Here is a 13,065-nt window from a genome sequence, read left to right as displayed (position 1 = left end):
GAGCCCATTTAAATACATGAAGAAACAGTTGTTAAATACTATTGAGAAACGTCTCTCCAGAGCCAGAATTCTGCTCTCACGCATTGAAGGAGGCACGCTGCCAAACCTTGTGTTCAGCGATGAGAAGAAATTTGATGCCTAGCATCATTTTAACAGTCAAAATGATTGTGTTTGGTCAAGAAATGGTTACATGGAACCCCGGGTAGCCACTCGGAGACAAGGGGCGGCATCAGCAGTGATGGTGTGGGCCGCAGTCAACAAATCAGCAGGAAGGAGTCCATTGATTTTTGTGGACCAAGGAGTGAAATTGAACCAAGAAAACTACAGAAATGATATTCTTGAGGTTTCATTGTTGCCTTGGGCAAAGAAACACTTCAAAAAAATGTAACTGATCATTCCAACAAGATTCTGTCCCTTCACATGGAGCTAAGAGAACGCAAAACTGGATTTCAGCTATAATGTACCGTTCTTCATTTCCAAGGAAGAATGGCCTCCTTCATCCCTAGACCTGAACCCCCTAGACTTTGGTATCTGGCCTTACCTGGAGAACAAGGTTTCGACTAAACACAACCAAAGTTTGGAAGCGCTGAAGGCTAATCTAATAGGTAGAGGCCAAGTCTTTCACGTGATTGGCTTGCTCGGTTTCCATTGTAAATATCATATTAGCTGTATTGCATTTCTTGTATCCAAAATTGTCCTGACGTTTTTCTTCTCGTCTCTTAATATATCGCTCTAAAGTGGACCTGTTGTTGACCCCAAATTCGTTTGCAGCTGATCGAATCCAGGTGCCACGTTCATTTGCTTCAGCAGCACGCTGGAGATCTTCTTCAGAGCCACTACGAGTAGACATCCGGGTGTATTTTGTGGCATACTGCTTACAAGCTTGATATTTTCTTTTAAAAAAGTATACACTCATAAAATTCTGTGGTGCATAAATATATAGCACTTTAGGCTTACAGATAGCTTACTGTTTAACAGAAAAAGTCATTCTTAACTGCACTGATTGTTTGTAGAAAGCAAAAATTATGACTCACAAGGTTTATGAGGCTTTTGCAGAACATTGCTACTCTAACTTTGAACTTCTACATTACATGGATCAACTCTCCTTATCCGGTTCAACTCTCCTAAACCCTATGATCAACTCTCCTGTAGGTGCAGGAGAGTTGAGCCATTTGGCAAAACTTTTTTAAAGTTAAATTCTGAAAATACGTTTGATATTGACTAACATTTAATCAAAGTGATTGGAAGCCAATTGGTTCTACTTCAACATAAGCACACAACATTTGGGCCAGCAACCATACAATCGGAAATATGGGCTCAAAAGCAAAAATTGGCTCAACTCTCCCGCATCTCCCCTACCTCATTGGAAGAGGTCATCTCCTCATTGAAGGAGATAAAAACTCTTTTCAAAAATAACAGTGTTTGTGGTAAACCAGCTTACGGCCAAGTGCTAAAAGTATAGTAGGCTAGACTCACCTAATCCTGGAAATACTCAAGGTAGGCTACTGTAGAAGTTCAATCTTTTGCTTTTGTGTAGCTGTCAAGAATACAAAATCAATTTTAACAAAATCTCAGGCTTCGAAACTTTCATCCACCTCAACAAAGCAAAATGTTGTTCTTGAAAACAAGTGAGAAAAAGTCATCAAAAAACAAAGAAGGCCTAAAGTAAATAGCCTACGCTGGAAACTTGCTCCATCAAAACAGTTACCAATTATAAAAAACCGGCAGAAGTATTCATTTCTCGACTTCATCCTGACACTTTGTCTGAGGAAATTGAGTCATTTGTGAAACGTCAATTTCCAAATGCAAGCAAAATTATCTGTATCAAACTTGCAACTAAATTCCCAAGCTATGCCTGTTTCAGAGTTTCCTTGAGTGGCATTGCTTTTGAGGATTCATTGAACTTAAATAACTGGCCAAAAATAGCTTGGTGAAAAGATTTGTTTCAAACCCTATTAAAGCTAGAACAAGTGGCTCTAAGCAGATTGCAGAAAAAAGTTCAATTTGAATGATTTAAAAGTAGTGTCTTGTAATTGTAGGGGTTTATCTTCATTCCTGCATGATGTTAAAATGTTATGCAAAGATTATCACATCATTGTTTTGTTTTGTTTTGTTTTGGATATGGACAGCTTTGCCTGACGCAAATAAATAATAAAATAAATAGAAAATTTCAAACTTTGCGCGCGATAATTGTTTTGTCTAGAAGTTGAATTTTCATTTTGCATGTTTAGTCGATTTCAGCAACATGGTCCTGTGTTTTGCCATGCTAGACAGGTAGCCATCACCTGGTCTAGCTTCTATAAAGAAGTCAGTCGTGTTTGATTGGCGAAACGTCAGAATAAAAGCAGATTGTCACTGTATACATCTTGTGATAGTTTAGCTTAATTTGCACCAGTAGAACGCCTCATATTATCTATACAATGCAGCTGTGAAGGACTCTACGTGCAATCAAGCGTTATTCAGTTAAAGATTAAGTCAATAAGCAAGGCAGCAGTGAAGACGATTTCGTGTCCCGGTCATTCCTCGCCAATTATGCCTAGAAATGTCGCCATCTTGTTGACGGCTGTATATGAGCGCACATGCTGCTTAGCTGCGTCCGCTACATATTTCTGGTAACCCCGACGTGATTCAACCTTTGAAGAGATACCGTCGTGTTCATATATTTCTGGTGACCCCGACGTGATTTTTTGCTGGATTACTGTGGATTTGCGTAAACTTACATTGGATTCGGATTATATCACGTGGATTATAGCAGCCTACTCCTCTTCACCGGACGTTTCCTTGACGACGACTGTCATCTATCAACACAGCTCAAGTGAAGTGCTATTCATAATATTTGAAATTATTTTTATGTTATTGTGGCTGCCATAAGCCTCTTAACCTCTTTTGCCGTCGCCGTCTTCGGTTGTCGCCTCATACGTGGCTCGTGACCGGGGCGTCATCACAGTGGCGATGACAGTGTGTTTCATCCCCGTCTGGATGACTCTTTCCAGACCTCGGACTGTGATGCCTGTAGATACGGTACCCTAGGCTTTGCCGCACACTCTCTGTTTAGCTCTCCGTACTTGGTAAGACGTGAAACTGCATTTTTTTTTTCATTTACATAGCTAGCCGATTAATTACAGCAGCTATCCGTTCTGGGCAAGACGTGAAACTGCATCCATGCATTCAGTTCATCATAGTAGTTTTTCGTCAGTTACTTCTTTGTTTAGTAGTCGCCCTTTAGGGGCTGTCAGGGTTGCTTTCCCCTCACGTAGTATCTTGCTATATCTTAGTCCGACCAGTGGTCATCCGTAGGCGTCGTTTGTTCACGACGTGATTGTTGTTTTTTGTAAGCCACGGCTAGTGTGGACTTGTATAATCTTTAAGATACGGTTCACAATTTAATTCATTCTCGCTATGGTGCCTCACTTCCTCATCAGCGCACTACACGAAACCAGTCATTCCCCTTTACGTCACCAACGTTAACGAGTAGTCATGATCTTCACGGACATATCATATAGATATAAGCCGAAATGTTGCTTGCAACTAGCTTGCCCGTCGCTTTCTGCCCTATTGGCCTTGTCCTGCTACTGCTATCGTTTCGTTACCCAGTTGTCATAGATATAAGCCGACATGTGGCTTGCAGTTTGCTTGCCCGTCGCTTTCTGCCTTTTTGGCCTTGTCTTGTTACTGCTACTCGCATTCACTTGTCCGCCGCTTCTTGCCCTGTTGGACCGGTTCCCCGTGTAGTCGCTTCGTCTATCTACCATGCTACTTCAGTCCCTGCACTTGCAGGTTGTCCTGAGGCTGAGCACTTCCAGCCTCGTCCCTCTCCCCAGGTGTGTCTCCTGACACGATAGTCCTGGTCTGTTTCAATTAAAACGTTTGTCCGTTTTTCACCCTCCCACGGTTTAGAACTCCCATCCAGCTGTCATGACGCTTTGCTCTCGCGTCGCGGTGTGTGACAGTTCGCGCGACTGCTTCGCACGGACGTTGTTTGGACTGTCCCCGTTTCGTAGAGAGAGTGCGCTCTGTGCCCTCTAACATGCTTCGTTATTTTTCATAGACATCAGGTTTCGTATATTGCATACAGACAATAAACTGCCTTTCCAGTTTGCACCAGTAATAACCGTACCGTTCAGCATGTCATCGCTCCCTTCTATAGTAATCTTGCACATTTTTTGTTATACAGAATAGCCTTCTTGATGGCCGGATGTCCACTGCACGAGACCTCTGCATTACCCGACTGTCGGAGCTGTCCAGCTGCTCCCATGGAACAGAAGAACTGTTAGCTCCCTCGCCTTGCGGAGGGGATCCGACCCCGCCCTGCTCACGTGTTTATCGTTTTAATTTAGACATTACCGTGTACGTTATATATACTTGCGTCTTGTACTTGTACGTTTCTTTCGGCTCACATTTTTTTGCTTGAGACATCTTCATCAGAAGCCAAACGGTTCGCCCCGTTTTCCAAACGGTTGCTTTCGGGGGTGTCGGTAGCGCCCGAGAGCTTTCCCTCTGTCGTCACGCGCTTCGCTTCACTGGCGTCGAGTCAGATTCTGGAATACTCTTGCTTTGAACAAATACCACGGGCTGCAGGCCGCGCCTCGGAATTCAATCGAGCAATCAATTTTTGTAAGATGCCTTACCGCATTCCTACTGTACTTCATCGACACGTAGATCTGCCATTGTGTTGCGTTATATGGTCGTGTGTAGAGCTTGCAATGCTTGTGGTGGCGCCTTACCAATCAAAACCAGAACTCTTCTTGAAACCTTAAAAATGATTCCTGACTCATAGCAAATCTATTCTTTGAAAGTTGACCAGCTCAGTGGCCGAGTGGTTTCGCCTTCGGCTCTGGTGCTGGTAGATCTGAGATCGATTCCAGGTCGGGTCAAACCGAAGACTTTAAAAACGGTACCGATTGTGTTCTATCCTGCATAGCGCAGTGAGAATGAGTCGGGTAATAATGTGATAACATCGTAAACCTGATATAAATTAAAAATGAGCCCTGTCGCTAAAAGACCTTAGCTGTTGTAGAGCAACAATAAATAAAACCATAACATTATTATTATTCTTTGAAAGTTAAGTTAACAATGTAGAACGACAGTACACTCATAGCAATTCTATTCTTTGAAAGGACGGCAGTATATAGCCTATACTGTATTGAGTTGTGGTGGTGGAATTGTTAGTCGTTCGGGTGCTTTCATTTTTGGTGTTATTGGATTCTATTCTTTCAAGCGCTATTCAGTTAAAGATTAAGTCAACAAACAATGCAGCTGTGAAGGATTCTATTTGTAATCAAGCGTTATTCAATGAAAGATTAAGTCAATAAACAAGGCAGCAGCAGGGCCTCTCAGAGAAATTTTCACTAGGGGTACGAAGAGTCATTCCGGGCCCTCCTCTCACTCCGGCCCCCCCCCCCTCTCACTCCGGGCCCCCTTTGTCTTGGGCAAAACGCGTGATGCTTGCTTGGGCATATTGCACACCATACAACATTTTACTGCAGACTTGGACATCTGTGCGCAATAATAGTATCAGGCTGCAATAAAACTATTATTTAGCGTTTTGTGTTGTGCATATCATGTGATCTGTCCTCGCCAATTTGTGTAACCTGCATTGAGTTTGTGTGTCAGTTGTTGATTGTGCTGTTGAGAGATGTCGCCTGTAGCGTAAGTTACAGCTTCAATATAAAATTTTCAAATTCATTTATTTCTGTTAGATGTAGCCTATAATTATTTTTGACGAGGACACTATGCTGTGTTGAAAACATTAGATTTAGCAGTTTTTTTTTTGTGTGTGTTTAATAAAAAATGTTAAATCCATTAGCGTTACTGAGTGTTATAGGCTATGTATCTGGAATAACAAATCAAGCTCTCTATCAAGGCTCAAACATAACATCTTGTTAAAACATAATCAAATTAATCATCTTTTTTTTTAAAACCCGGGTTTTTCTCGAACTTGCTTTTGCTACACTATGCCTCCCCCCCCCCCATAGACAGGAGAATAACCAACTTTAATAACTTTAATGATTTAATTTATGATGCTTTTAACAAAACATTTTTGCACGTAAAGCATTCAATCACCACTTTGAGCCCCTAATTTGCGCGCAATGCATTCATTACCTTTCCGGACCCTTTTTCTACATTACGGGCCCTCCCCAGGACCAAAGAATAACAACTTTTATGTTTGAATTTAGTCGTTTAGAATGATTTTAACCAAACAGTTTGTGCGTAAACTGCAAAATCACAATTTCGGGCCCCCCAAAAATCACAGTCCTGGGCCCTCAAGGGTACGCCGTACCCTCCGTACCTCCCTCTTATAAGCCTTGGGCAGCAGTGAAGACGACTTTGTGTCTCGGTCATTCCTCGCCAATTATCCTACTCTGGAATGTCCCCGTCTTGCTGACGGTTGTACATGAGCGCGCATGCTGATTAGCAGCGTTCACTACACATGCATGAAGATGTCATGTCATAATGACGCAAGTTCGATTGATTTCATCTGCCCCACTTTACTTAAAACAACATCTTGTTGACGTACAGTAAATAAAGTTGTGCGCATACATTTAACAATCAATCATAGAATCAAAAGTAACCTGACGGTAAATTACGGATCAAAACAAACAGCAATTTTGCCACAATATACAAACTAACCACGGCACAGAGAAGGGTTCAAGATATCTTTTAGGTCTTGTCTTCTGGATTTCCGGCAACTCAAGGAAACTTGCCAGTTTACTATATTTACGTCAACGTAGAGTAACTGAGCTATGCAAAATACGGAAAGATGGCGACCTGTACACCGAACACCACTGAAATTTTATATCAGAATGATAAAAAACGTTTCACCTACTGCATACCATATTAAGGTGCAATGACATCTTTGATGAAACTTTACTAACTTTTTAGCAAATTTGTAAAAAATAAGTTAATGTTATAACTCTATTTCACTAATGAAAGCAATTGTGGAAAAGCATGTTTAAACATAAACCTATGACATTGGCGACAGAGAGGATGACAAAGTACGACATCAAACAGTCTTTTTATTCCCTTTATCCGGACCGGTTGCAACTGGACTGTTCGTTGTTGAACCATTAAAAGGACACTGCAAATAAATACAAGGGTTAGAGTGACTATGCCCACCACAACATTGAAAGGAAGTTGGCTATGTAAGTGCCAATTACGTATGACAATAAAAAAACGTTACTGAGACTACCAGTGGTGCCGACGTCAGTTGAGGATCGGGGGGTAGATAAATCAACATTTTATCAAATTTTAGACATTTTTGAACATTGGGGGGATGCATATTTTTATACAAAATTTTAGTGGCATCGGTATTAAGTTTATTAAACAATCACTAGACCTCAGTAAATTAACTGCTAACAGCATAATATACAGATAATAAATCATGGAGATAAAAGTGCTACCAGTGCTGTTGTGAATGACTGCGACAAGATTAAGAAACAAGCAAAGAAAAATTGGTACCTCCAGCGGGATTCGAACCTATGACCTTCCAATGAATACTTAGTGCAGCACATAGAATGATACAAAACACGCATGTAAGTTAACTAGACGAAGTTGTTGATGCGATTATCGTAAAAGTAGAACAGCAGACACTCTACGAGCTGCGACGTAACGCAGGAGATTAACCCATTGCATACCAGAGACACAAGGCCTGCACAGGAGATTAATACAAGGAGTCCCCTCATAAGCATTACTGCAGTCCCGTGGCCAGTGGCTTGGTCCAACTCGTCCTTAATTCAATGAAGGTCCTACCTTCATGGTCTAGCGTCAAATCCAAGACAGTTTGGAACTGTGATCAATAGGGCCATTTTTATTTTGACTTTATCTTTATCAAATTTTGATTTTATTTTGACCAAACGAAATTGCTTATTTGTAGAGATCACAGTTCTTCCTTGAATTGATACCAGTAACCCAAACATAATATTTTGTCGATTTCAGACCTAAACGTATCAATAAAAGGGGCTTGTTCAATAAACGTTTGCCTTGATTGCAATGCTTGTTGTCGCTCCAATCCAGCTTGATGGCGTTTACTTTTCCTGTGGCTTTCAACAAAATACTTTTTATCGCACTTCACCATAAACTCGCAAAAATTGCACCTTAAATCACCCCCGGGAGTTGCATTGAATTTATCAGGAAAATCTCGACAAATCTAACTTTTGCTGAAGACGATTTAGCTTGCTTAGGCATTTTGTATTACAGAATGTCAGTAAGCTATTCCTATTCCTAAAATCCGAACTGTTGATCTTCGAAAAGACCACGTTTGTGAAGAGGAAGTGTTTTATTGAATAATTAAATACGTAACAAAACAATGAATAAACAATGGATAAATTGCGATAAAAGTTACTGCTGATTCAAGTGGGCATTGTGACATATTTTCTGCTTTTTTGGGTTAATATTTAAATTGGGTGATCATTTATTTCATTCATTTCTCTATTGTAAGCTAATTCCATTCAATATACATACGCTGCTGTGATTTTACAATTCTCCGAAAACGGCTTTCTCCGAAAAAGCCTGTCTCCCAATAGGGATTTCTCCGAATCGGATTCTTCCAATAGTAAGCAGACCCTATGCTTGAAGTCAATCAACTATCAAGTGCAGTATGCACATCGAATTTTACAGAAAAAATCTTTACACATTCTATCACCTCCCGGAAACCTCAATTTCAATGCGGGGTAGTTATTTATGTTTATCAAGTGATGAAAAGGTTGAACAAAACCTACTGTATAAAGTTTTTGTAATTGGTAGTACAAACATTCAATTGAAGTTTTGTCACATTAAAGCTTTGACTTGAACGGCTTACTTGTGGGAAAGTTGTTTCTCGAGGTAACAAACGGGTGACAAGATGATCAGAAGTAGAATCCGTCATATTGCCTGTTTGTTCATCAAACAGACAACCCTCACAAACTTATAAAGTGCATCAACAGTTTGGTTACATAAAGCAAAGGTTTAAAGATTTGAAATCAATACTAGACTCCAAAAACGTTATCTACAAACGGATGAATGTCCAACTCAGCATTTCAGGAGCGTTAATTAAAGAATATCAATATATATATCACAGGGGTCCCACTCAAGATTTTCCTATTTTTTTATGCCAAAAAAGTCAAAAATTTTATGATTTTTTTAGGATTTTTTATCAAAATTTTATGACTTTTTTATGATTTTACATCATAATTCGATGTTTTGTTATATTTAACTTTTTTACATTTTAAGCATAAGAAGTCAACTTAACTTGTTGAGAAAAAAGTTAATTGGTAAAGAATTCACTTTTACGATCTTTGCTTTTTAATTTCAGTTTGGAGCCTAGCAAGCACTTTTTCACATTTTCTTTTACTATCACGGCCGATGTCAATTCTTGCTTCAGCTGCTTGAAGAACTTTCCGATCCAACGCTTTGTTTGACAATGCTTCCTGAAGCTTTGCATGCCAATCTCCAATAATTTCATCAGCAGCTTTAATGCTTACTTCAGTTCTTCTTCAGTTTTTGTTGATGCAGTAGTCAATTCTCTTGTAGGAAGACACTGTTGGTAGGGGTGTTAAACCACATTTGATTAGTGCTTGAGTCCAGTAAGAAGATTGGAAATTGTGTATTTGTTACTTTCAAGATCAGTCTTTTTGTGAAACTTATCTAGAATTTTCTCAGATTGATACCATAACCACTGCCTCTACAGCAGTGGTTCTCAACCGGGGTGCCGTGGCACCCAAGGGTGCCATTTACGTTTCGCAAGGGTGCCGCAAATTATTAGAGACTAGAGTAGCGTTATCAAATATGTGTCCAGACATTGAAAGGATTTGCGCTAAAACTCAGCGCAAATTTTGCACTGACTTTGTTTGAAACGAACTTCATTAATTAAATTGTTCATGATATGATACGGAGCTGATGTAGTTATAGCTTTGTTTTTGCGAAAATTCTTTTCAAAATTATTTTTATTTAATGCAGAATCTTTTTGGTTTGACTGTGGGTACTGCCAAATTATTTGGTTGTGTGCAGGGTGCCGTAACCTAAGGTTGAGAGCCACTGCTCTATAGTTTCCTTGCCTAGCCCTGCGCTTTTTTCCAAAATATTGCTGTCAAATTATCTTTTCACCATTCTCCCACAATAACTGCAATCAGTGCTGGTCTTTGGGGTGTGCAAACCGTGCGATCGCACAGGGCCCGCAAATTAGGGGGCCTGCAATTTACTCAGAAACTGCAGTAATTTTGTCATTTTCAATGGAAAAATTCAACAAGTGAATTCAACAAACAAGGAATTAGCAACATAAAAACATAGAGACTCAACAGGTGCAACCTATTTCGTACCCTGAAAAGATCGAGAAAAAAAAACAACAGAGCCGAAGTCGCTGATCGGAGTTGCCGCAAACATTTCAAAATTTCTCGATCTTTTCAAGGAACGAAATAGGTCAATTTTTTTTTATTACACGATTCAGGGTGCGAAATCGGGGTAGCCTACGAATTTTTCAGGAGACGAAATAGGTTGCATCCATACTCAACATAGAGACATATAGCTTTATTTTCGAAAAATGCCAAAGAAAGCATGATCTTATCCTTTTGCTATGCCACTGGACAGCACCATTTTACAGGAATATTTATACCCAAATTTTTGTTGAACATGCTCTCAGAATGCCCCAAATTCAAACTAATTTTTCAAAATTTTCTAAGGGAGGCCCCCCAGACCTCCCTCTGCTAGGTGTCGCCTTCAGCGATCACGCCGTCAGACTTCGTCCGCCGACCGTCAAATCACTCCCTCCCTTTTAAAATACCTAGCTACGCTACTGAATTGGATCATTGTCATTGGGGCCCGCAAACGCATATTCCGCACAGGGCCCGAAATACCCTAAGACCGGCAGTGCTGCAATGTCTTGAAATCTTGTCAGCATCTACTTGTCTATGTCTAATGACGTTTAAAACATGCAATGAAAGTATGTAGCTACGCTCCTTTTCTAATTTCAGCTCCACAGGCAACGGTGGACTTGATTACGCAACCACATGTTATCCTAAATCAGCGCATTCCACAGACGGCGTAACAATCGGTACACAAATATATGCTGTCATCATGGTTGGAACTTCACAACTATTGCACATTACACTATCTTATCAAATTTTTTTTATTTTTACGTGCTCAGAGTTCTTCATCACAACTAAATTTTATGATTTTTTATGATTGTGTTTACATTTTATGCTATTTTATGATTTTTTTCAAATCAAGCAAAATTTTATGATTTTTTATGATTTTATAGGGAGTGGGAATCCTGATATCGGTCAGATACGTTTTTGTGACACATTACCAATGACATGAAATAATAGTCAATCTGTACAGAGCCGCAACAATTGTTCTTTGTGAACAAATAGTTTACCATTTTAAAATTCCCGCTTGGAGAAAACAACTGGAGCAAACAAGGTCCAAGCATAGAGAGTAAAGCAAACCCAACTTGACGAGATTTTGACCCAGACAGCAGGCCATGCATTCAGGAAGGTTGAGAAGTTGTCACCTGGTCGATACCAGTTGGTTAGTGTCATCATGATGTACAAGGATGCGAGAAAGAACATGCAGTGAAAAAAAGAGTAACTGTACGCAACTCCACCTTGTTCATTGTCATAAACTGTTTGTCCATTTGCTTCTTCATCTTTCACGAGGTTGTTGGTGTTGGCATTTGAATCATCATTGATAATGACATTCGCATGCAAGGATAAGCGATCAACGTTGTTTGATGTTGATGAACAAATGCTAGAATAAAGCACACAGACAAAGAAGACAAACAAACCAGCAATGCTTTGTCCATCCCAGAACTGAGCTGAAGTTGGAGGGGATGCCGTGGTGGCAAGAGATGAGCTATTACCCGATTCAGGTGATCCTGCCCCACCTCCCGTCAAACTCTCCAAAACTCCCATAATTCCTGGATTGCAAACTGTATCAGGTTCACTATTCATTGCTGACCAGGTCAAGTAAATAGCATACAAGGAAACAACTGAAGCTTGCAGAAGTCCGCTCCGTGGTTGGGCTTCCTGGACCTTGGGCAGGACAGCAAATACAGACACCACAATGCACAGAATGAAGTTGAAACTGATAAAGAATTTATTGAGAGAACAGTCACCTGCAGTGTAGTAAACATAGAAGAGAACTACAGCAAATATGCAAACAATGTAGTTGAACAAAGTTGCAGCCAAGAGCAAGATAGTCCAACACCTCGGTGAATCAACATCATCTCGCTTTTCCAACATGTAATCATTGCAAGCATGAGCAAAATCTACCAGTATTAACAACTGAATCAATATGAAGAAAAAAGCTCCCACCATTCCAATGTAATACCAAGCTGTTCCAAAATCTCCTCGGGGGATGAAAAAAGCACCAACTGTTATTCCAACCCAAACAAGAACTTTGAAAAACCAGAAACCATTGTGGATCTTTGCGCGAGGATCTTTGCTGGTCTTCACACAAATCATTAGTACACAAAACAGAAAGAAAAATCCAGCCATTCCAAAGCACGTTCTGTAGACGGCAAGATGGCCAGCCAAGGAATCACAATTGACCGATCCATTAACAAGACTCAATTCCCCAGTACCAGAACCTCCTTCACAAAATTTTGGAATCTTTTTCAGTTGCTCTTCCAATCCAGGAATAAGCATGAGTGATGATACAATAGTTCCAAGAAAGAGGAACAAAGCATAAATAATTCTTGAGGATGTAGAATTCTTACATGATGGACAAGCACTGCAACAAAGGCGGCATGCGGCACTTCCACAGCAATAAGCAAGCTGACTGGCAGCACACACTCTTAGTGACAAACACATATTTTCCCAAATATACTCACACCAACGCAGTAAAATATGGCTGTATTTTAGTGGGTAAAAATATATCTAAAATTAAATTAAAGGTATTGATTAGTGTATACCAGTTCTAGTAGGCTATATAGCCTACTTAAACATACCATAGGCCTACTTGCTTTAGGTTGCTGTAAGCAAAAAAATTCCTTCCCAACTAGCTTGCAATCTAAGCTTGTCGAAAACATCATCAATCAAATACACTCTAGTAGCACAAGAGAGTCATTATCAGATCGATGGTAGCCTACGGTTA

The 13,065-nt window shown here is 40.1% G+C and overlaps 1 pseudogene; it reads right to left on the bottom strand.

The window, feature by feature from the left end:
* Nucleotides 1-11,351: 11,351 nt before the first annotated feature.
* LOC145771376 (serine incorporator 1 pseudogene) lies at nt 11,352-12,782 on the bottom strand (annotated as a pseudogene).
* Nucleotides 12,783-13,065: the final 283 nt, after the last annotated feature.

This window comes from Aplidium turbinatum, chromosome 5 (genome assembly GCF_918807975.1).
Source record: "Aplidium turbinatum chromosome 5, kaAplTurb1.1, whole genome shotgun sequence".
In the NCBI taxonomy this organism is placed as follows: Eukaryota; Metazoa; Chordata; class Ascidiacea; order Aplousobranchia; family Polyclinidae; genus Aplidium; species Aplidium turbinatum.
This window is presented reverse-complemented; position numbering and strand designations above follow the sequence as displayed.